Genomic DNA, 23877 nt, shown 5'->3' with positions numbered 1-23877 from the left:
TAGTGTTTACACGAGGATTTCGGAGAAATTTATTTCGTGGAGTTGAACTTAAGTTGGTGTTGATGTTGATGTTAATTTGATGCGATGTGGTTCGATCTCTAGTGCTTGATCCTCTGATTCTCTCTTGGTTGAATGCGTAGACTTGATGTATAGAACTGGGGTGTGTGGATGTTCTTGGGCTTCGAATCTTGGGAAAATGCTTGTATCTTCAAAGGACTTCAGTCTTCAAGCATATTCAGAATGCTTGTATGTTCAAAGGACTTCAACCTTTAGAATGCTTGTATCTTCAAAGGACTTTACTCTTCAAGTGTGGTCAGAATGCTTATATCTTCGAAGGACTTCAGTCTTCAGAATGCTTGTATCTTCAAAGGACTTCAGTCTTCAGAATGCTTGTATCTTCAAAGGACTTCAGTCTTCAAGCATGTTTAGAATGCTTGTATGTTCNTGCTTGTATCTTCAAAGGACTTCAGTCTTCAGAATGCTTGTATCTTCAAAGGACTTCAGTCTTCAAGCATGTTTAGAATGCTTGTATGTTCAAAGGATTTCAGCCTTTAGAATGCTTGTATCTTCAAAGGACTTCACTCTTCAAGCGTGGTCAGAATGCTTGTATCTTTGAAGGACTTCAGTCTTTAGAATGCTTGTATCTTCAAAGAACTTCAGTCTTCAGAATGCTTGTATCTTCAAAGGACTTCAATCTTCAAGCGTGGTCAGCTTCAAGAGTAAAAAAGTCTTCTGATTGTAGAGAATTTCCTCTAAGCTCTCTGGAATGCAGAATTGTTGCTCTTCACAAATGAAGAGAGTTCGTCTATTTATAGGGCTCTCGGATGAGCTTCTTAGGCTTGGGTTTGGTTGATCCATAGGGCTGGCCTTTGGGCCCAATTAGTTAGACTTGGGGTTGGTTAGTTCATGGGTCTGGCCTTTGGGCCCAATTAATCGAATTTAGGCCTGATTTGACATTTGGGTCAAATTCAACTTATTTTTGGGCTTAGTTGGTTTTTGACCCAATTAATAATATCAAATTGGACCAAATTAATCTTATTTGATTCAACGGTCATGATAAAACCACGTGGCATCATCGAAATTTGTCTTCAACTTTAATTCGGGACATATGTCAACTCCTAATTGGGCCCAAATTTAATGATTTGGAATTTTGTCATTAATTTAGCAAATGACGTGGCAACTTGTGATAGGTCCAAAATTTCTTATTCAACAGAAGTTATTTAAGACATTTTGAAAACTTTCTACATTTTTAGTTTTGCATTTTGACTTCTAAATTGGTATGCAATTAAGTTCCAAATTCTTAGGTATTATTTTCTACAATTTACATTTAATTGTTTTTTAATGACTTTTGAGCTTCCATCCTATGCGCGACCGTTTGGCCTTTAAAATAGCTTTTGCTTATTCAACCCTTTGGTATTGTCTTTTCTTTCAAATCTAGTTTTAGATTTGATGTTTAAATCAATTCATTGGACTAGTCTTGTCAAGCTACTCCTGGAGTGAGTTGTCTTAGGATCTAAGAGTGATCATCATAGATTCTAAGTTTGATCTAAGTTAGTTTTTTTGTGAGTGTTTGCAAGGATCCTAGAAGGACTTCTAGTTTTACATCCAACAAATATTGCGAGCACTTATCACTATTCTTGTGTTCTTCTTGAAAAGTTTTGAGCTAAAAAGATATTGAGTTTGAAATATGTTGCTTATCCTTTGGGTGAAATTGATTAGAGTTTTCATTAAATGCCTTTTTGAGCATGAAGTTATACATATTCTGTGGTTTGTACTGTTGAATGAAAATCATCTTGAGTTGATGTTTGTCTTATGTTGAAAATATATGTGATTTGCAATGTTGTTTGGAATTCTTTTTCATATGAGGAGTATTTATTAATTGGTACTTTCTTGATCCCCGATTAACATTTTGTTCAAAATTGGTACAATTATTGCTTATGTTGTACCATGCTTATATTTGACTGATAATTCCGAGATGATGACGTGCCAGAATTTTTCTCATCAAAGTGGATCAATTGAAAGGTGCCACTTGGAGTAATGGAAGAATGACACATGGTTAGCTTTTGATTTTTTGATTGGTTTTAAAAAGAAAATGAATTTAATATATTTTATGTTTGTGTCTAATGGCTAGTTGTATCAAAAGAAGTAAAAAAAATCTTGGTTTTTTCCAAGATCTAAAAGCCCAAATTGAATATGGATTTCTCCTCTTCCCTTCCTTTCTAAACTCATTTTCTTCTCTAAAGTTTATACAACAACTTTCATATTTTTCAATCCTATACAAAAATACAAAGCTTCCGTTGTTGCTCTCTCAATCTTCAATTTTCTTATTTTCATCTTTTTCTTGAGAGAGATATATTGTATTATGAGGATTGATTCATTAAGTGCTACAATTTGTAAATTCACTCTTTTAGAGAGTTTCTTAGGTGAGTTATTTAATTTTTTTCAAACATCTTGTCAAGGTTGCTCTTGATACTGAAAAAGAGTGGTGGTAATAGTTCGATCATAATCCGTAGAAATGATTGAGTTTGTTCTTAAATTCGCAAAAAGAGTAGTGTAGTGGTTGAACTCTAATCCGTGAAAAGAGTCAGTGAGATCCTTATTCAAAACTCCAAGAGGTACTTGAGAAAGTGGACGTAGATCGAGTTTGACCGAACCACAAATTTTTTTTTTGATATTAATTTCTCTATCCATATACTACTTTAATTTTGCAATTAAAGTATTATTATAGTTTATTACATGAAATTAATTTCAATATTTGTTCTTGAAGTTCATTGCTCATATTTGTGTATTTTGATTAGTAGTTCTTAAATTTCTACATTCATCCTCCATGTTGTTATTAAAATTAAATTAGGTGCTTAAAAGTGTTAGTTTTAATTACTTGGCTATTTTGCTTGAATTTATTTGCATGAATTTATTGTTTAAATTATTTGTTAGCAAAAAGTTTGTTTTTGTTAATTTGTTTAATTGGACCCATGTTAGTAAAAAGTTTTCATTAATTAAAATTAACCCTATTCACCCCTCTCTAGGATTTTATCATATCGATCCTACTGATTCAATATGCTTACCATTTTGGAGATTTGTTCGAGTAGGGAGCTAAGAACATAACTACACAAGATGAAATTAAATCCTTGCCGATTTTTGGACAAGTAGATGAATTGCTTTTTTAAGGACTGATTCCAAGTGGCTCACCCTCTCACTTGTCAGAGGAGTTTAGTTTATAGTTGGACTATAACTATAGTTATGAGCGATTAGTGAAGGACCGATCCATGGACATGTGAATATATCTACAATGTGAAGAGTCAGTGTGGGTCTTTAACGAAGTGACGTGTAGTTAATGAATGTTGATGAATTAATTAAAGATTTAATTAAAGTTTTAAATCCTATTTTAGTTCCTAAACTTTGTAAGTTGTTCTATTTTGGTCCCTAAACTTTCCAAAACGCCTATTTTAGTCCCGGAGCTTTTAAAAAATGTTTGCATCGATCCCTACGGTTAAAATTCTATAATTATTTAACATAATGATGAGATGACATGCATATTTGGATGACTAGGCTCTACATGATTTGATTTTAGAACGGAAGAAAATGTGGAAGTAAAAAAGGAATACGTAACAACTATATATACACGTGTATAGAAGGCAACATGCCAAAGTTTGTTAACAAAATCATAACAGAGAAAAAAATTACTAAACTAATTTATAAAATCCATCCACAGGTTCAGATTTACCTATTTTAGTCTAGGTTTACTTGTTTTATGAACTTTCTCAATCTGAAGAACATATAAGTCTTAACAAGTCCATTCATGGAGCCAGTCCTCTCTCCATACCCAATCCCCAACACAATATGATCTCTCATGTAGGCGTAATTTTTCATACAATTGCAAATTTGCAGTCAATTTTAAAATAGCTGAATTATAAATAGATTATAAAAGAAAATAACCGCACAATCAAAGGAAGAAACAAGGGCTGGAGATGCTGCAAATACTCAATATTAAAAACCACTAATTGAGGAGAATCCTATTGTGGAGTGATGGTCTAAAAATCCTCAAATTATTTAAGTTTTAAGAATTTGGGCTGAAGAATTCAAATTTTCAACGCAATCAATTGCAAATTAGAAACCTTCCATAGATACGCATATTGTATATTTATAATATCAATTACACAGATGACTATTGATATTGTCATCCTATACAAAAAAAGGGCTATCTTTCATAGGCATTCACTTGATGTTGGAGCAGTAGAAGTTGTTTCTTGCACACTTAGAACCTTCATAAAAAGTGTCAATGAATTAAAAACATGAATTAGAATAATAAATGTATGTTAGAACAAGCTATAGAAATTGGGTTACAAACCTGAGGCTCACTTCTTTGTTCAATGGGTCCTTTACACCTTCTCTTGTTGTATCCATACTCTTTACATCTACTACATTTAATAAGTAGCTTGATATGCCTCTTTCTTGTAATATTCATGTACATATTTCTCTATAGGATCACCTTGATAAAAGATATAACTAATGGCATGCATGCACATTGGTAATCCTGTGAGATCCCACTTTCTACATGAACATGTTTTAGTATCTAAGTCCACATTAAATTTTTTCAACCATCTTTAACTTCAAATTTACCATTTCCTGCCCAAGTGGATGCCCAATTTCTACTTAGCATCTTCTCTTGCTCAATTTTCTTCTTAGATAGGAACTTCAAACTTTTTTACTTTATCTCTATTTCTTTAGAATCTCCTCATCAAGTAATTTCGAATCCACTCACAAAGGAAAATAATAGGTTGATCCCTAGCTTCCAAAATAGTAAAGTTAAATACCTCACAAAAGTTATTAACAAGGGAACCACTCTTACTATTTGTAGTGGAGGCATGCTTACTCCAAAGACCGGTTAGTTGTAGATAACCATTTATAAGCTCCATCTATCTTTTTCATTACTCCCTCTCCCATTGTTGTTTATATGTGGCGTTTGCTGTCCTCCCCATTATCTCCTTGCTGTTGTTAACAACAAGACCCTCAGACGACGAATAAGATAGCAGCAAACAGTCAGATAACGACGATCGAGCAAAGAACGGAACCTGCAAAACAAAAGTTCGTTATAGGCTGAGTCGCGTAGCTCGCTCTCTTTAATACGTTTCGCGGTTCTACCCAAGTGTGCAAGCAGGTCGGGAATAGTGCCACACTGTCCTCAGGATAAAATAGTCCAAAAAGAAAATCTGATTGAAAATACACCGTTATCGACCGGAACACACACCTTTTTGACGGAACGACTCGGTCGAAAAATGCTCGCGCGGAAGACAAAAAAAATGAGATAAATAACAACGAAAATAATAATTTTATTAAAGAAAAATAATCACACACATGCATCATACCCACCCGACTGCATATGTGAATAGTATAAGGATAAACTAAATATGATTAAGGTTATGTATGTTAATAGAGAATATGTATATTAGAATATGATTCATATTTACATTAAATTTAATATATAATATTTAACAAATTAATTAATTAACTTGGATTTAATTAATTAATATTTAATAAATTAATTAAATTAGTTATATTTAATTAATTTTAATTAATATATTATTGAATTTGATTTATTTAATATATTTATTAATTAAAATAAAAGAATATAACTCTCCTGCAAAGCTGGGGAGTGGTGAGTGGAAGCTGCAGGTCCACGTCGAAGCTCAACCGTTGCTTGTCGCTCATTCGTCCTTCGGTCGTGGTTCGAACGTCGGCTGTTGCGCAAAGAAGGTGTTTCGTTCGAGCAGTCGATGTCGCTGTCGTCGATATTAGATCTGACCGTCGTTGACCACCATCTAACGCCGCTAGCCCGACAAGATCGCCACTAAAGTAAGTCAACACCTAATTTAGCTACTGCCTTTGGTTTTCGCTGGAATCTTGGATTTGGGGTAAGATTTAATTAATTTAGTTGGACTTCTTGAAGGTTATTGAACACCCACTAAGTTTCAGCTTCGATTTATTAATACCCATCACATTTTGGTGTTAGATTAAGGGGTTAAGGCGTGATTGTTTGCTGTCTAGTAGGTTCAGGGTAAATTTCGATAGGATTTTGTAACTGTGTGGGGTTGCGTTGAATTTCCATCAAATTTTTGTTCTGATTTGATGATATCAATGAATTTTGGATGTTAGAAGTGCATTTCAGCGAGCTTTTGGTGGTTATCCAGCAGATTTTGAGGTTTTTAGTAAGTAAAAGTTATTGGGTAAGTTAACTGGAGATATTGAAATAAATTTTGTCAATTGGAATTAGGCCTTAGTTATCCATTTTAAATATGGCTTATAATTTTAGGGCTTGACTCAAGGTCTTATTAGGCAAAGGGGAGATAAGCTTGTTTGAACACATTTAGCCTTAATTTCAAGGTATGTAATCTTACTATTAGAACCATCTTTGTGTCGGGTGATATAATTAGGATAATTTTGATGATTCTAAGACTGTAAATCGCGATGCTTGATTAGAGAGAATATATGAGCATATAATAAATATGTTTGAATTATATTGTATGTATGAACATGATTTAGAATTTTAAAAGGATGAATGAGCATGAACTAAATTTTATATGATATGTTATCAGGATGTATGAACATAATGTCATAATTCCATTATTAAGGGACTCTGATTTATTGCATGATATTTATGTTAATGATAGTCGCCCCGAACCCGTAATCTTGTACCCACTAGAGGTTAGTGTCTCCTTTGAGATTCACCAAAGGTTAGTGATCCCTCGAGATTCACTAGAGTTTAGTTTCTCTTTCAGGATTCACAAAGGTTAGTGTCCCCCTTAGGATTCACAAAGGTTAGTGTCTCCTTCAGGATTCACCAGAGGTTAGTGTTTCCTTGGGGATTTAATAGAAGTTTGTGACTCCTTCGGGGTTCAATTATCACCTAGATGGTCATCTATGATAAGTAGATGTTTTTGTATGTCCCACTAGAATGTTGGATTTATTAGACATAAATGCATAGCCTAACCTCGGTAGTAATGTTACTTACTGAGTATTTTATACTCATTTTTTTTAATGTTACATTTTTTAGAAAAAAATAAAGGACACATCGACGAATGATAGAGGGAATTTGAGACTGTGCCATTTGGGACTAGAGAGATGCTTCTACTCATTCTCATGTTTTAATGTTTTAGATACCAATCTTGATGTTTGAACGTAGAGTTCCGTTGTTTGAAGTTTTTATAAAGCTTCATGAAGTTTATTTTGAACTTACTATTTAGGGGGACTCCAATCAAAGATTTTTAGTTATTTAGATTTTACAAAAACTATTTATCTAATATAATTCTTTTGATTTTTAGTTATAATTTATGAAAGAGTCATTTTGAGATTTATGTATGCATGTGGTAACGACCTAGATAAGTCTTAGAAAGTTGGGTTGTTACAGATTCTGGTAATTCTTCTTCTACTACTTCTTCACCCATTCCTACTTCTACCATTTAAAATACTATGCCAGTTGTGGTTGATGTTGATTTTCCCATAGCTATTAGAAAATGGTTCTTTTTTTTTTGCCCTTTTGACCTCTTCTGGTGAAAACTTGGTTGACTTCTTTCTTTTTCGACACTCAAGGAGATCATTTTTCTCTTGTATTTAAATTATAAATCAGTGAATATAATGTTAAAATCAGTTTAGAAATATGTAGGGCATCATTTAGAGTGATTTAGACAATCATTTATTACAATATGGCGATCATTTAATAAACTATAAGCATAATTTAAAAACTGTAAGAGATGCTTACTGTTTTGGGGTAGAATATATTCTTATCCATCAACTTATACAATGGAACCTGAGAACACGTCCGCCTAAAAATTCGTGGTATTTCCTTCTTGCTCACTTTCGTGGCTATAAACTTATTAGATGTTGACAGTATATCATAAGCCCAAACCTATAATATGCGGAAAAAAAAAACATTTGATACACATACATAATTTGTCACAAACTGTCACATCCCCTCCCAAATTACCCTCTTAATCTGAAAGAGGATATGACCGCTGTAGTTACTAGCCCTACTGCCAGCACTCACCACTTTAGCCTTCTAATCTAAATGTCAACTTGTTAAATATTAATAATGTATGCATATAGTATGCCTCCTTAAGGTTCTATACAATATTATATAAACACATGCATACAACCATGACATAACATCTAAGGGAAAAAAAAAAATATCCACAGATGGCCCAAACAACTCCAATAAAGCCCTAGTCCCTCTCAAAACATGTGTACATAGACAGATCAATACCTAAATCTTCTTAATAAGCCGAGTCTTTCAGTGGCAAGCAGCAGCAGAATCAACCCTGAGGAATCTGACTGCTACCTGAAAAAGGAAAACACAGAAAATCTGTGAGCTAGTAGCCCAGTGAGTGACTATAGAATCGTATTACATCATGCATTACATCACTATAAACATGTAAATATACTAATAAGTATCTCAAACGACTGTCTCTAAATATAGCTTTAAACCATTCTTAGACATCATTAAACATCATTATTCCTTAGTTGAGAACGAGCCTATAACGCTCTACCTCCCAACGTCTATTACCGGCCAAGAGACCCATACTTCGGCCTCCCTTTGGTGGTGCATGGCCTAGGAGACCCATACTTCGGTCTCTCATTCATCATTGTCTACGTGCACATGGCCATACTAAGTACCATCATATCTTAGATACTTCTGCTCAGATACCTTCTCAAAACTTGTCCTTCAATATCGAGCTATTAAGATACCTTCTCAAATGTCCTTCGGTATCAAGTTGGTCAAGTACCTTCTCAAATGTCCTTTGGTACCAAGTTGGTCAGATGCCTTCTCAAATGTCCTTCGGTACCAAGTTGGTCAGATACCTTCTCAAATGTCCTTCGGTATCGGGGTATTTCGTAGCATCAAATTAAGGTTCATTGCATATCATTTACACAAGAACTCCTTATCTCATAACCTTCCCCTAAGAAGCATATTTCAATATTAGAAACTTAACTTTTGTAATGATTACACGACATACTTTGGCATGTGTTACACATATACAAGCCGGAAAACATACGTTAAGTTATATGCAACCATTTGTTGCTTGAGGGAGTATAAATTCATCATTAATGTCACTGTAACTTACTTGTCCTTATATGCATAAGTATTGAAAACATTAAGTTCATTTAGTCACTCACAGCTCATCGGGGCTCTTTAACGGTTTATATACCTCTCCTAGCTCCTTTTGGCCTGAAAGGACATAATTCCCGGTTAAACTACTTAGAATTCTTAGCAAAATACCTCAAATAGTTCATCTACTAATGGAACTTTCATCAACAAAGACAGCATTGCTAGCGAGATAATCATCATGAGTGAATTCATCCTCATGAGCGAGATCCTCATAAGTGAGATCAAGCTTTTCCTAGCAAACTTTCATCCTAGCGATACCTTACCAGCGAGATTCAGCCCAATTTCTAGCGAGATTTCCTTCTAGAGTGAGATCCTCATCATAAAATCAACGATATTTCCTTCATAAGCGAGATCCTCATTCTCCATATCTCGCTATAACTCTCCACGGTAAGCTGTTTGCTTGTTCTTCCCAAGCAGCTGTCTGCTTATGCACAGATTCTCTGTTACAATTTCAAAAATGCATAACTCAAAATCCAAACCTCTTTTGCAGGAACTTCCTTCTACAAACATGTTTAGAATTGGGTAAACTTTCTTACCTTAAAACTTCAGCCAAAAATTCCTTATAGTTCAGCCTAGAGTTTCCAATTTTCACCTCAGGCTCTGATTAACCCGAGATTCTACCTCCTTTGCACTTTCTTTACTTCTTGCTCTTCTCCTCCTACAATCTTTCTCCGGTAAGATAACCTCGAAAACTAGATTTTCCCAGCTTTCAAATGGCACTAATTTCACTAAATTTGCTCATGCCAATTACCGAAACCAAGCTTTTGAAGTTTCTTTTCCTTTTAATCTCCCTGTCACCTCCCGAGTTCAAGGGTTAACCGCCACGTCACCCCTCATTTAATATGTTTTTTTTCCTTCCCTTCCTTCATAATTCCTATAAATAAACATGAATTGCTACTTAATAAATATGTAATATAACATTCCTTTAGCTAAACATGCTTATCTAGGAAACTTAGAGTTTGGGGTTTACACAAACCCATTGAATACATATTGAATTCAATTGGAAAAGTAATGGAATGCAAGGAAAAATCCCTTTATACAGTAGTATATGATGTGTTTGGGATTTGCTGCTTTCTTTATATCGTGCAACTCCTTCTTCTCACGTAAAATGCACTTATACTATTCAACAAAAGTTCGAATAAGACAGTCGGCCAGTCAGAATGCCTGAAGACTTCGGTGTCATCGACTATCCCAAATGTCTTAACGTCGAATCGTATTTGCTTGTCTTTTCCCATCATCACAACTTTGGGGTATAATGCCAATGCAACCTTCATGACATCTTCATCGTTTGTAAATCTGACTTTTTCAAAAGCAGTCTCAACATCTTTACAAAGTTTTTCCTTCTTCTCATTTAAGTCCTTCGGTTCGAGCAATAGATGTTGTAATCTCTCTCCGCTTGTATTCTTTCAATTGTTTCCTCGGTCGGCCACGACTCAGTTCTCAGATTAAAATCATCTTGGGTGAATGTTACTTTTTTCTCCAATATATTGAAGCTTATAACATCCGTGTTCTCATCATTAACCTCCCTTAACAAAAAAAAAAAAAAATGGTGGAACAACTACCCATTGAACACAAGGTCCACGTTCAGTAGTGGACCAAATAATGTTTTCCTAAACATCAACATCTACCCTGTGATAAGTTTCTTCTTAATTAGGTCATTCATTTTGTGGACCATGCAAGAGACGGTAGCAGGGAAATATTTTTCAGTAGAGACGACTATCTTAGTAAACTGTAACAAACATATAAATTGTAGCAATAAGTAGAAGATCACTTAATAAAACCTAATGATTTCTTGCACAAAAAATTAATCGTTCGTTTAACCTAAGTTGGACGATCCTTTTGTTGGGATTGATGTCCTAATTCTCCCGGAGTCTCGTTGTTTGTAATGATACACATTGTTTTATGAATAAAATAACTGTTATTTCATTCTGGCATTTACTCATATCCAATAAACAAAGCTCCATGGTTATCTTATGTAAACTTAAGCATGTATATGTGATATACAAGTGGATCATGTCTTAAGTGATAACCTAAATAGGTTTGTAGTACAAGGATCAAGGTGGGATACCTGATCCTTGTGACACTACGGATACAGCCTGCGTGGTAAAGGTTTGCAAGTGATGTAAACTACTACAGATGGTAGATATTGACCATTCATGTGGAGACATGCGAGCGGGGGTGTCCTATACAAAGAGTTTGTATAAAACCGGACCACGAGATACTAGAGACTTACATCTCACCTAAATGATCATAGATGACACGACCTCAATCCTGAGTATTTTGGAAACTCCTACCTTTGAGGACGGTCCTTTGATTAATATGGGTGAGAATGACCATATTGCCCACTCAACATACCTACTTTTTTGGGGACTTGTCTGATCTGGGAGCTGGAAACTCACTTACACAAGATGGAATTCATGAAGGAACTCTTATACAAGAGTATCCATAAGCGCGTTCGGATCTTTCCTGTTTGATTGTGACCGAATTACCACACATACATTCTAACAAACAGGTATGCAATTTTACACTAATTAACGGTATGCTTTGATAAATAAAATACAAGAGATTGAGTACACGCACCAGTTGAAGGCTCTCTTCACTTCGAACTCAACCCAGTTGAAGCAAACCTCTACGTTCTTTATCGCCCAGCAAACAGTCGGCTACCAACAGCACGATCGTCTACACGAACGGCAGCAAACGAACAAGCAAGAGTGGGGACGACACCACCACTTAGAGCCCTTGGTATTCTCGGAGTGAGAATCTAAAGAGTGGTCTTTGATGGAGTTGGTAAAGGAAGGAGGAACGGGATGATTGTGTAGAACGATAAACAAGTGGGAGAAGAATATTGTATAGTGGATGCTTATCGTTTAGAGAAAGCTATATGATCGTGTAGGTTTTATTAAGCGATCGTGACGTAAAATCGGCACGCTAAGCGATCGTTTAGAGAAGGTGAGTGATTGTTTAGACGCGGGGTGTGCGATCGTTTACGTGATAAAGCACTATCGTATAGGCTCTCAGCTAAGAGATAGTGACGTTTTCACACCTTGAGCGATCTTTCCGAACTTCTTGCAAAATGAAAAAAAATTTCATTTTATTCTTCAGTTACAATAACCGAATTTCATTTTCCCACTAACGAACGATTGAGGAGATATTTATGGCCAATTATCACATAATTAATCAATTAATTAATAAATGAATATAATCATATTATATTCTGAACCTATAGTTTGATATCATATATCTACTATAGTATTTTCTCCTCTACTTGATATAAATCATATTTATATCTAATTTCCTCCAAAATAATGTATCTCATACATTTAGTCAATTATATCATATATAATTAACTAGTTTAATTATATCATATATAATCGAACTCCCTCTTGTCAATTTGAACATTTCAAACTGATCCAAAAATTGATTCTCGACTTTATCCAAGCTGCCTAGGGGATCTTATGGACCTATTGTCACAGCCTCTCCCAGATTACCCTTCTTAATATGGAAGTGAATGTGACGATAATAGTTATCAACCCTTTTGTGGCACTTACTGCCTAACTAATATCCTTAACCTGCTTAGTTCCCTGGAATACATATATAACATTCATTAAGCTAATGAAACTTTAAAAAAATAACCTCAGAATACCTGGGATCAACAACAACATAATTACATCATATTAACACATACAGGGTTCAACGGTCCCAATATACTTTACTAGTCCCTAATATGAGCAACACATATGTACAGACATTTACAGAGTAAACACTTAAAACTTCTCTCTCTACTTTGGACTTTTAACTGGAGTCCTTGAGTGGCAGAGCAGGATGACAGCTAACCTCTGGGGAGATGACCACTACATGGGAAAAGAAAAAACATTTGAAAGAATGAGCTACTCGCCCAGTGAGTGACTTAATAAAAACATAAATCTCATGCTTAAACTGAAAGCTAGAAAACATAATACTGGAACTAAAACATGCCAAGCAAACGTGTACATAAAACTTTTAAAACCATTGTATCTGAAAACATAGCTAAATTGATTCTCGATTGAGAGAGAACGCTTTTACTCGATCTCTCAACTTCGGATATGTGGCCTGGGGTGAGAATCCTTTTGTTCAACATCTTCTAGCCAATACTAGGAAAGAACCCTCGTGGTTCAATTTTATCGTCGGGTATCATGTTTAAGAGAGAACTCTTTTGTTCAATCTCTCAAACATAAGCCTGGGCTGGGGTGAGAACCCTTTTTTCAACACCTTCTAGCCTATACTAGGAAAGAACCCTCGTGGTTCAATCTTATCATCGGGTTTTATGTTTAAGAGAGAACCCTTTTGTTCGATCTCTCAAACATAAGTCTGGGTTGAGGTGAGAACCCTTTTGTTCAGCACCTTACAGCCAATGCTAGGAAAAAACCCTTTTGTTCAATCCTATTGAACTAATTAACTATCATACATGCATGTAGAGCAAACTAGATCCTGATGTCAAGGATCATAATTGAGGCAGGGTATCACTGCTTATCACTGAATTGAGTGAATTATTCTGATACCTTCTCTATGTACTTCAGTATAAGAATAATAACATAACTGAAACTAGGTAGTACAGCTCGAATACCTTCTCCTTGTACTTTAGTATTGAGCTGAAAATACCCAATAGGAAAACATTTTCATAAAACATGCTTACTGAAATCTTGATATCATACATTATAGTTTTCACAAGAACATCATTTGCTAACGTATGCTCAACAACATTAAGAGCATGTATGCTTTAAAACATAATACAAATACTTGTAACATAAACATGTCATAAAATCTCCTTTTGAAAACTACCATGGTTCAACTATTGTACCAAAGCATATTTCATAAACTTTGTAACTAGCATGCGTTTATAAACTTTAGAGAAATGCGTTGCTTGGAACTTCTTGTAAAATAACCAACATAAAAGTAACTATCAATAAAGCATGGATTATTAAAATATTTATAAAGCATTTATAAATCATTTATAATCACTCACAGGTCCTTCAAGTTTGCTTCCTTAAGGCTTGATAGGCTTTTCCAATGGGAGTTGAACCTACACATATAAGCATACTACTTAGTATTTACATTAGCCTTCCTTTTAGGCCTACTCAATAAATCAAGCTCACATGCCAAACCATCACATTGTGCCTCCTATCATTCACCTTGAGGGTCGGACACTTAGCCAATTTTGAGGGATTGGGTGTCAAAAAAATGCACCCTTTGATCGCACACACTCCCCACACTTAGAAAAATTTTGGAGCATCAAACTATAGATTGAATTCCAACACTTTATAACTAAATTTCCAGAACTGATCTCAAGGAAATTCCTTCTACAAACTTGCTTAGAATCAAGTTAGAAACATTACCTTAAAATTTCAGCTCAAAATTCTTCGTCGTTTTATCTGGATATTCAAAAATTCATCATTGGCTCCAATTCAAGCAGCTGCCTGCTTGTTCAACAATTTCCAGTTCAAATTTCAAAAATATATAACTCGATTTTCAGGCCTCATCTTAAAAAGTTTCGTTCTACAAAGTTATTTATAACTGAGTTAACAATATTATCTCAAATTTTTAGCTAAAAAATCTTCGTGATTCTTCTTGGAGCTTCAATTATTCACTGATGACCTAGATTCACCCGAGAAACAAACCCTTCATATTTTTTTTGCTCCTCCGGCCTTATTCTGGTGAGTTTTCCCTCCAGCATCATAGCCGCAGAAAATAGACTCTCATAGATTTCGAATGCCACTAGAATTATAGAAATATCCCAAGTAATTTGTTCAAACCAATTAAATGAAGTTGGCCTTTCTGCGTACCACCGCCCAAAATCCTGCATGAAATCTCCTTGGGCTACTTAGCCCACTAATGAAGATTAATGGCTGAGATTTTATTAAGCCATTTTCTTCCCACTCCATTACAGCACAATTCAACATTAAATCTCTTAGGATAGCATGGTCTCCTCTTGGTTTCCCATACTTAGCCAAAATTTGACCATTCTTTCCTACATAGCCATCTGAGAGTTTTCTTGCTCCTTAGTTTGCTTTCTTCCTTCATCACTCCTAACCAAAACATAATCTCATTAAAACTCATTGGAAGACATCACATACTTATACTTGTTTACTTAAGGTAATTAGGATTCGGGTTTTACACCTGTGGCTCGAAGCTCCAACGGTACGTGAACAACTGACTAAACTCTTTAGCCATGAGATCTACCATCCGTTAACTGCCAAACAATCCACTAAAGACTAACAGCTGAACTCTTCTTACCATAGATATATTTATGTGTCCAAGATATAACCAATCATGAGTACGATGATCCTTCACAGATGCTCGTAAGTACAATTGAGCCAATTTACCATTTTGCCCCTGTAGTTACATCTCACTCCTTAAGTACCACTGATTACTCTAATAAACAATACAACATAGTCCAACTATGTGTGAACACCTCTCAGGCCAAGAGAAGGTGTATGGCGCCACATCGTTCAAGCACCAGCATCAACCTTTAAGGGAGCTATCTATCTACTTACCCCTGCTTTGGGGAAAGAGTGAATTCCAGCTTGTGTAGCTGAGTTCCCAGCTCCCAAATCAGACGAATCCCCAAAATGGTAGGTTTGAATCGGCGACCTGGCCACTCACACCCATACAAATCAAAAGACCGCCCTCAATGGCAGGAGTTCCCAACTCACTCAAGATTGAGGTCATGTTACCTATGGTTATCCTAGTGAAGTGAAGTCTCTATCATGAACGATGCTATATAACGAGATGTTAACACTTCGTGGTTAGGTCTTATAAAAAATCTTTGTATAGGACGCCCCTGCTCGCATGTCCCCTACACAAATGATCAGGATCAGACCATCTGTGACAAGTCATAACACTTGTGACCATTCCACAAAGCGGGCTGCATCCGTAGCGTTACCAGGATAAGGTTTCCCTCCTATATCCATATACTACAGATAACTAGGGATTTTATGTTTATTGGTTTGTGGTAAAGAAAATAAAACAAACAACTGAGAAAAATCAAGATGTGAAGTAAATATCATATATTATACAACACAAGCATTCATACAAACTGTTTACAAACTACAGGACATGAGACTTTAGGGCATTAACACCAACAATTCACTCCTTCCCCGAAGCAAGAGTAAGTAGAGAGATTGCTCCATTAAGGGCTGATTTTGGGGCTTGAACATAGTGGTCACAGCTTCCCTTTGAAAGAGAGGACTCAGTCATAGTAGGACTATGACTTATGTTCATTACAGGATTCAGTGGTACTTAAGGAGTTAGATGTAACTACAGAGGCATAACGGTTATTGGTTGAGTTGTACCTACGAGCGATCTGTGAAGGGTTGTCGCACTATTGATTGGTTAAGATGGACACAAAATATATCTGTGGTAAGGAGTACAACTATCGGTCTTTAGTGGAGTGCCTTGCAGTTAACAGATGGTGGCTCCCATGACTAAAGAGTTTAGTCAGTTATTCACGTACCGTTGGAGTTTTGAGCTACGGGTCCATAAGGTCCCCTTGGTAACTCAATGGATTCAAGTTAAGGATTAGTTCTTGGTGTTGATTTGAAATGTTCAAATTGACAAGAGGTAAATTGATTATATATGATATGATCGATATGATGTATGAGATACATCACGTGGAGGATTAATATAAATGAGATTTATATTAAGTGCCATGGAATAGAAAAAGAGCTATGGTTTATATGTTTCATGAAATGAAATATTAAAACTATAGGTTATAAATATATTATAGTAAGTTAGTTATCATTTATATTTATAATAATATTAATTATTGGATAATTATCTATTTTTCTCTAATAACCAATTGAGTGGAAGGTTATTGGTGGTTTCATGGTAACTGTGAGATAAAAGGAAATTTTTTTTCCTAATTTAAAAAAAGAAAAGAAAAGAAAGAAGTTTTGAGAATTTGATTCTTTGAAAATTCTCACAGTGAAGTCAAGTAAATCAGATTTACTAAGCGACAACTTGGAGTTAGCTAAACGATCGTGGAGTGTTCTTACACGATAGACACTCAGCTAGACGATGAGCTAAATGATCGCATAGCTTTTGTTAGACGATCGCATAACGTTTCTTAAACGATTGGGCATCGATCTATACGATAGGTTGTTCTATCTTCCACTTGCTTAATCGTTTACACGATTATGGTTCCTCCAGTTTTTTGCCTCAAACCAAGTCCACACACAACCCACGCTCTGGATACTCTCACCGAGAATACCAAGGTAACCTTCTTGGTGGTGTCATACTCAACTCGACACTGTTGAGGTTCTGTGGAGGCCTTTTGCGGTGTTTGTGACCTTGGCGATCGCTTAGTTCGAGTGTGCGGTGATCATGTAGTGTAATGGTCGTGTTGGACGAACGTTCGTGTGTTGTTATGTTGCTGTATCGAGCATTCGTGATCAAGGAACTTGAAGATGAGTCTACAAAGGTTTGTTGATTCTTCCCTTGATCTGTAGTAAAACATGCTATAATTTCTATTTTATGCATAACCGTATATTTCCGTTTGTGATTGTAATTATAAAGTTCATATACGATTGAAATTTGGAAAGATCCTTCCGCTGCTCATGGAAATCCTCGTGTTTGATTTCCTTCAATTGCTATCGGAGCCAGATTTTTCTGATATTCCAAATTTCAATTCTGTTTTGAACTTCTTTTACAGTCTTTGTGGGTTTTCTGCATTTGTATTTAATGCTAAATGCTTTTGTGGATGGAGCTGATGAATGTTTACGGGGTTAATTTCCTTTGTTTAATATTCAATTACAAAGTGTTAATTTGTAAGGACCCCTGTATTTTGGGGCATAATTAACATACAATCAAGTCTGTAACTCAAAGAGTTTGAGTTAGTTGAGTCGTTCGTGATGAAGTTTCGAAGCATGGAGAAGTGGTTCTCAATGAGGAAGAAGACCAAGAGCGGGTTGTATCTTGTAGCCTAAGGTAAATGATCATTGAGATTTATCTAAGCGATCGTGTAGATTTTTCTATACGATCGTGTAGTATTTACTAAATGATCGTGTAGATTTTTCTATACGATCGTGTAGTATTTACTAAACGATCGTTTAGCTAATGCTAAACGATGGGGTAAATAATTTACTCTATTGCGTAACGTTGGTGCCCGATTGTGTAGACGCTGAAGGTAGACGATCATAGTGGGAGCATTTGATGCTTATCATTTAGAAGAAGGCGCGTGCTAGACGATAGTGTAGTTAACTTGCTTCATTGCTTAGTTACTACCTACACGATCGCGTGGTATATGATATGAAGGCGCTCGCTAAGCGATCGTTTAGGCAATGGTGCTTTGCCGCATCATAGTCATTTAGACAATCGTGTAAGGCTGGTGTTGTACGGAGCGCGCTAGACGATCACATACCTTCATCGCTTAGTAAAAGGTACACGATCATTGTTAAACGATCATTTAACTCTGGGAGCATTGGTAAACGATAGAGCAAATTATTTGTTCTTTCGTGTAGACGATCGCAGGTTGTTTGATACACGATAGTTGGAGATGCGTTGCTTCGCCTGAATAGTTCAAGACCCGGTTCACCTGTTTGAACCATAGACTTTTTTTTTTTTTTTTTAATAGTTAGCTTTCTTTTTTGTGGATTTGAGGAAATTTCACCCGGTTCATCAACATTTATTAATTATACATGTGATGTATGGTGTTTATATGGCAAAGTGTTTGACGTAAAGTTTAAAAGCCCAGCTTAGGTTGTGCATTTATTCATGCATCATGTATTATAAATGTTATAATCTAGCATGAAAAAATTACATGAAAGCATGCACTTGCATCATGAAATATAAGAGTGATATTTTGCATGCAGTGAGCATTACCATGCATCATCCTTTTATTATAAGTGTTATAGTCTAAGGGTGAATGGAAGCATGTTATGCTTGTTTCGTTGTTGATTTTGTATAAACGTTATATAAAAGAAGTAGCAATAAATGAACAATGCATTGAGCATGATATTTAGACTGTTTATAATCGTTATGAATGTCTTGCATGTCTTAGCTTTGCATTATGGTTTTGGTTGTTTCCGTTTATAAGTGTTATAAAGAAAATTAGTACTAAAATCAATAAGAAAGAGTTGCATGCGGACTTAGAGTGAACTCAAGTTTTTTAAAAGAGTTTTAAAATTGGATTGAGATAGACCTAAGTTCAAATGGTTCTAAAGAGTTTAGGAACCTAGATTAATCTTTTAAAATCGGTTTAATAGGATTGAATTGATTGGCATAAAAGATTAAATTCGTTTTAAATCTATCTAAGGGACCTTTTGTCTAAGGCGGGCTCTTTCTATGTTGGGGTTCTTAAGTTGATGGAGACGTAACACCTTTACCTGGGAATCTACCTAGAAAGGTGAAGTAGATATATTTTCTACAAGCATGCGACAATTGGACAAAGATTTCGTTAAAGAGTTTAATAGATGATGATCAAAAGTTGTTTAACTAACCAAGGTAAACGTTACTCTTAGGCAAACCTAAAAGTCACTTAGTTAAAATCCTTAACCGTGTTTTTTCTAAGTAAACTAAATCCTAGGTTATAAAATACTCAGTGGGAGGAAGAGATGTATCTGAGATGTCTATGATTCCACTCACAATTCATGCTTGGCCTCGTGGTGTCCTGGGAGCATCCCTCTTCAGATGGTGTTTGCATGAGTCAATATCAAGGTGGGCAGAAAGGTGTTTATAGTAAGTGGGTCAAGGGTGTGTGTTAACACATCCTATGGTCTCTGTCATTGGTTCACATCGTGAGACCATTCTGTACTCCCTCATGGCGCCCTGGGAGCGTCCCCCTTCGGATAGGCTTTGTGTAGTTGGTTAAGATCAAGGTGAACTTCAGAAATGAATAGGGTCGCTTTAGGTTTTACCTCAATTGGATTTTTTCCCTTCGGATTAGCTGCTTGGGGCGGATCTCTAGAGCCTAAAATGGCGGGTCACCTTATGGGAGATAGTTAAGTAAGTTAATGATCTCTTGACCAAATCAATGATGACTATTCGTTATAGAAACAAGAGTTGTTTTGGTATTAACGACTGATTGAGAACTTCTCAATTCAGAGGAGGGATAATTGACCTCCCTTCAGCGACTTTTGTCCTAAACCTTTGAAGTGTCATTGGGAAACTAGATGTCACACGAGGTTCATATTAGTTTTGCTAAAACTTTATTGGATGTTGTTTGTTTTCCAACGGGTATTTGCTTAAAACCTAACATAGGTCAATATGTTTTTCTTTTCAGCAACTCATTAGTATTTTCGTTTAGTGCTTTTAATATGACTGATTACATAGAGTGGAAAGAATCGTGTGAAACATATTTTATGGCAAACGACCTCAAATTTTTCATGGTTGAGGAATGTCTTCAAGTCCCGACCCTTGATGCACCGCAAAGTGTTCATCATGCATATAAGGTGTAGATGAAGGCTAATTCATTGGCCCGACTTCACATTTTGGCTAACATACTTGATGTTTTGGCCAAAAGGGTTGAGAACATGGTCATTGCACGCGAGATCATGGACTTGTTGCAAGATTTGTTTGGACGTCAGTTCTTACTTGTCGAGCACAAAGGGATGGATGACGAAACCAGTGTCAGTTGTTCTGACACTGATCCCACTACTCTCCAAAAGAGGAGGAAAGACAGTAAATTTGATTTATTGGCCTTGGAGACGTGTTTGGTAGAGAATGATGATTCTGCCTGGATCTTAGATTCGAGTGCTACTAATCATGTCAGTTCCTCTTACCAAGGATTCAGTTCCTGGAAAACGTTGCCATAGGGAGAGATGACTCTACGAGTCGATACTAGTGAGGTTGCTTCAGCTGTTACTGTAGGTAAGCTGAAGTTATTTGTTGACAAGAAACATTATCTGTTATTGGATAATGTTTTCGTAGTTCCTCATATTAAGAGGAATTTAATCTCAGTTTCTTGTCTCATTGAACAAGGGTATACCATCTCCTTTTTTAAGAATAAAGTGTTTATTTTCAAGAATGGAATGGAGATTGGTTATGGTTTAATGGAAAATAACTTATATATACTAAGGCTGTTAGTCATAAAAGCTTTGTTTAACATTGAAATGTTCAGTACAACAACAACAGCTAAAAGACCAAAGGTTTCTCCTAAGGAAAACGCCCATTTTTGGCATCTAAGGTTAGGTCACATCAACCACAATAGGATTGAGAAGTTGGTGAAAAAGTAGACTTCTAAAGAGTTTAGAGGAAAACTCCTTGCCGGTGTATGAATCATGTCTCGAAGGCAAGATGACCAAACGACCTTTTATTGGAAAAGGTTACAGAGCCAAGGAAGCCTTGGAGCTTGTACATTCAGACCTCTGTGGTTCGATGAATGTTAGAGCTCAAGGTGGATATGAATATTTCATCTCTTTCATAGATGATTATTCAAGATTCTAGTATCTCTACCTAATGCAACGTAAGTTTGAAGCTCTTGACAAGTTTAAGGAGTATAAGGCTGAAGTTGAAAACTTATTAGGTAAGAAGATAAAAACACTACGATCTGATCGTGGTGGAGAGTATATAGACCTCCAATTCCAGAACTGTATGATAGAACATTGGATTGCGTCCCAAATCTCGGCCCCTAGTACACCTCAGTAGAATGGTGTATTAGAAAGGAGAAACAGAACCTTGTTAGACATGATTCGGTCTATGATGAGTTATGCTCATCTTTCAGACTCGTTTTGGGCTTTTGTAGTGGAGATTGCATGCTATATCCTGAACAACGTTCCCTCGAAAAGTATTTCTGAAACACCTTTTGAGTTGTGGAGAGGCCGTAAAGGTAGTTTATGCCACTTCAGGATTTGGGGCTATCCGACACATGTGCTAGTGACTAACCCAAAGAAGTTGGAACCGTATTCGAAGGTTTGCCTCTTTGTAGGCCACCCCAAGGAAACGAGAGGTGATACTTCTATGATCCGAGTGAGAACAAAGTGTTTGTTTCTACAAATGTTATCTTCTTGGAAGAAAACCACATCCGGGATCATAAGCCATGAAGTAAGCTTGTTTTGCGTGAGATTTCTAGTAAGACTGAGACTACTGAGGGTTCAACAAGAGTTTTTAAACAGGCCGACAGATGAACAAGAGTTGTTGAGGTCGGTACATCTAGTCAACCAGCTCAAGAGTTAAGTATGCCTCAACGTAGTGGAAGGGTTATGAACCCACCGGATCGCTATGGGTTTGATTGAAGCCCAAAACTTCAGTTCGAATGATGGGGTTGAGGATCCATTGTCTTTTAAGAAAGCAATGGAGGATGTTGACAAAGATGAATGGTTAAGGCCATGAACCAGGAAATGGAGTCTATGTACTTCAATAACGTCTGGGAGCTTGTTAATCCACCTGATGGGGTAAGACCTATTGGGTGTAAGTGGATCTATAAGCGAAAGATAGGTATAGATGGAAAGGTGCAAACCTTTAAGGCTCGACTCGTGATAAAGAGTTATACCCAGGTTGAGAGAGTTGACTATGAGGAAACTTTCTCACTTGTTGTCATGCTCAAGTCTATCCGGATACTCCTGTCCATAGTCATATTTTATGATTATGAAATATGACAAATGGATGTCAAGACTGCCTTTCTTAATGGTAATCTTGAGGAGACCATCTATATGACTCAACTAAAGGGGTTCATTGTTCAAGATCAAGAGCAAAAAGTTTGCAAGCTTAATAGGTCCATTTATGGACTGAAACAAGCATCTAGATCATGGAACATTAGATTTGACACTATGGTCAAGTCGTTTGGCTTTGATCAGAACTTTGATGAGCATTGTGTTTACAAGAAAATAATGAATAACTCAGTAGCTTTTCTGGTACTGTATGTGGATGATACCCTACTCATTGGGAATGATGTAGGGTATCTGATTGACATTAAGAAATGGCTAGCTGCCCAGTTTCAAATGAAACATTTGGGTGAGGCATAGTATGTTCTAGGGATCCAGATCATTTGGGATCGTAAAAACAAACGATTAGCTTTGTCTCAAGCATTGTACATCGATCAAATGTTGATCAGGTACAAAATGCAGGATTCCAAGAGGGGCTTATTACCCTTCAGGCATGGAATCGTTTTGTCTAAGGATCAATGTCCTAAGACACCTCAAGAGGTTGAGAATATGAGACGGATTCCCTATGCTTCAGCTGTAAGAAGCTTAATGTATGCAATATTGTGTACCAGACCCGACATTTGTTATGCAGTAGGGATTGTCAGTCGGTATTAGTCCAATCTAGGATTTGATCATTGGATGGCGGTAAAGACGATCCTCAAGTATCTTCGGAGAACGAGAGACTACATGCTCGTGTATGGAGATAAGGATCTGATCTTTATAGGATACACGACTTTGACTTTCAGACCGATAGAGATTTTCGCAAATCGACATCGGGGTCAGTTTTCACTCTGAATGAAGGGTTTGTAGGTTGGCGAAGCATCAAGCAAGAATGCATCGCGAACTCACTATGGAAGCCAAATATGTAGCCGTTTGTGAAGCAGCGGAAGAAGCTGTTTGGCTGAGGAAATTCCTTCCAAATATAGATTTTCCTATCACTCTTTATTGTTATACAGCGGGGCTGTGACAAATTCGAAGGAGCCTCAGAGACATCGTCAGGGTAAGTCATATAGAGCGAAAATACCACTTGATCAGAAAGATTGTGCATCACGGTGATGTGATAGTCACGAAGATTGCGTCGGAGCACAACATTGCTGATCCTTT

At 36.3% G+C, this 23877-nt stretch overlaps 1 long non-coding RNA gene across 3 annotated transcripts in view; it reads left to right on the top strand.

The window, feature by feature from the left end:
* The first annotated feature begins 5633 nt into the window (after positions 1-5633).
* Positions 5634-23877, top strand: part of LOC120092140 — a 64641-nt gene continuing 46397 nt past the window's right edge. For 2 of the 3 annotated variants that reach the window (XR_005485922.1, XR_005485921.1), the window contains exons 1-3: positions 5634-5853; positions 6154-6224; positions 6311-6381. This is a non-coding gene — a long non-coding RNA (uncharacterized LOC120092140). Of the gene's footprint in view, positions 5854-6153; positions 6225-6310; positions 7483-23877 lie in introns of those variants that run through there. The other variant, XR_005485920.1, reaches the window with a different exon arrangement.

The sequence above is a fragment of the Benincasa hispida genome, chromosome 11 (assembly GCF_009727055.1).
Source record: "Benincasa hispida cultivar B227 chromosome 11, ASM972705v1, whole genome shotgun sequence".
NCBI classification, from domain to species: domain Eukaryota; kingdom Viridiplantae; phylum Streptophyta; class Magnoliopsida; order Cucurbitales; family Cucurbitaceae; genus Benincasa; species Benincasa hispida.
Note: the sequence above shows the minus strand (reverse complement) of the source record. Positions and strands in the feature narration are given on the sequence as shown.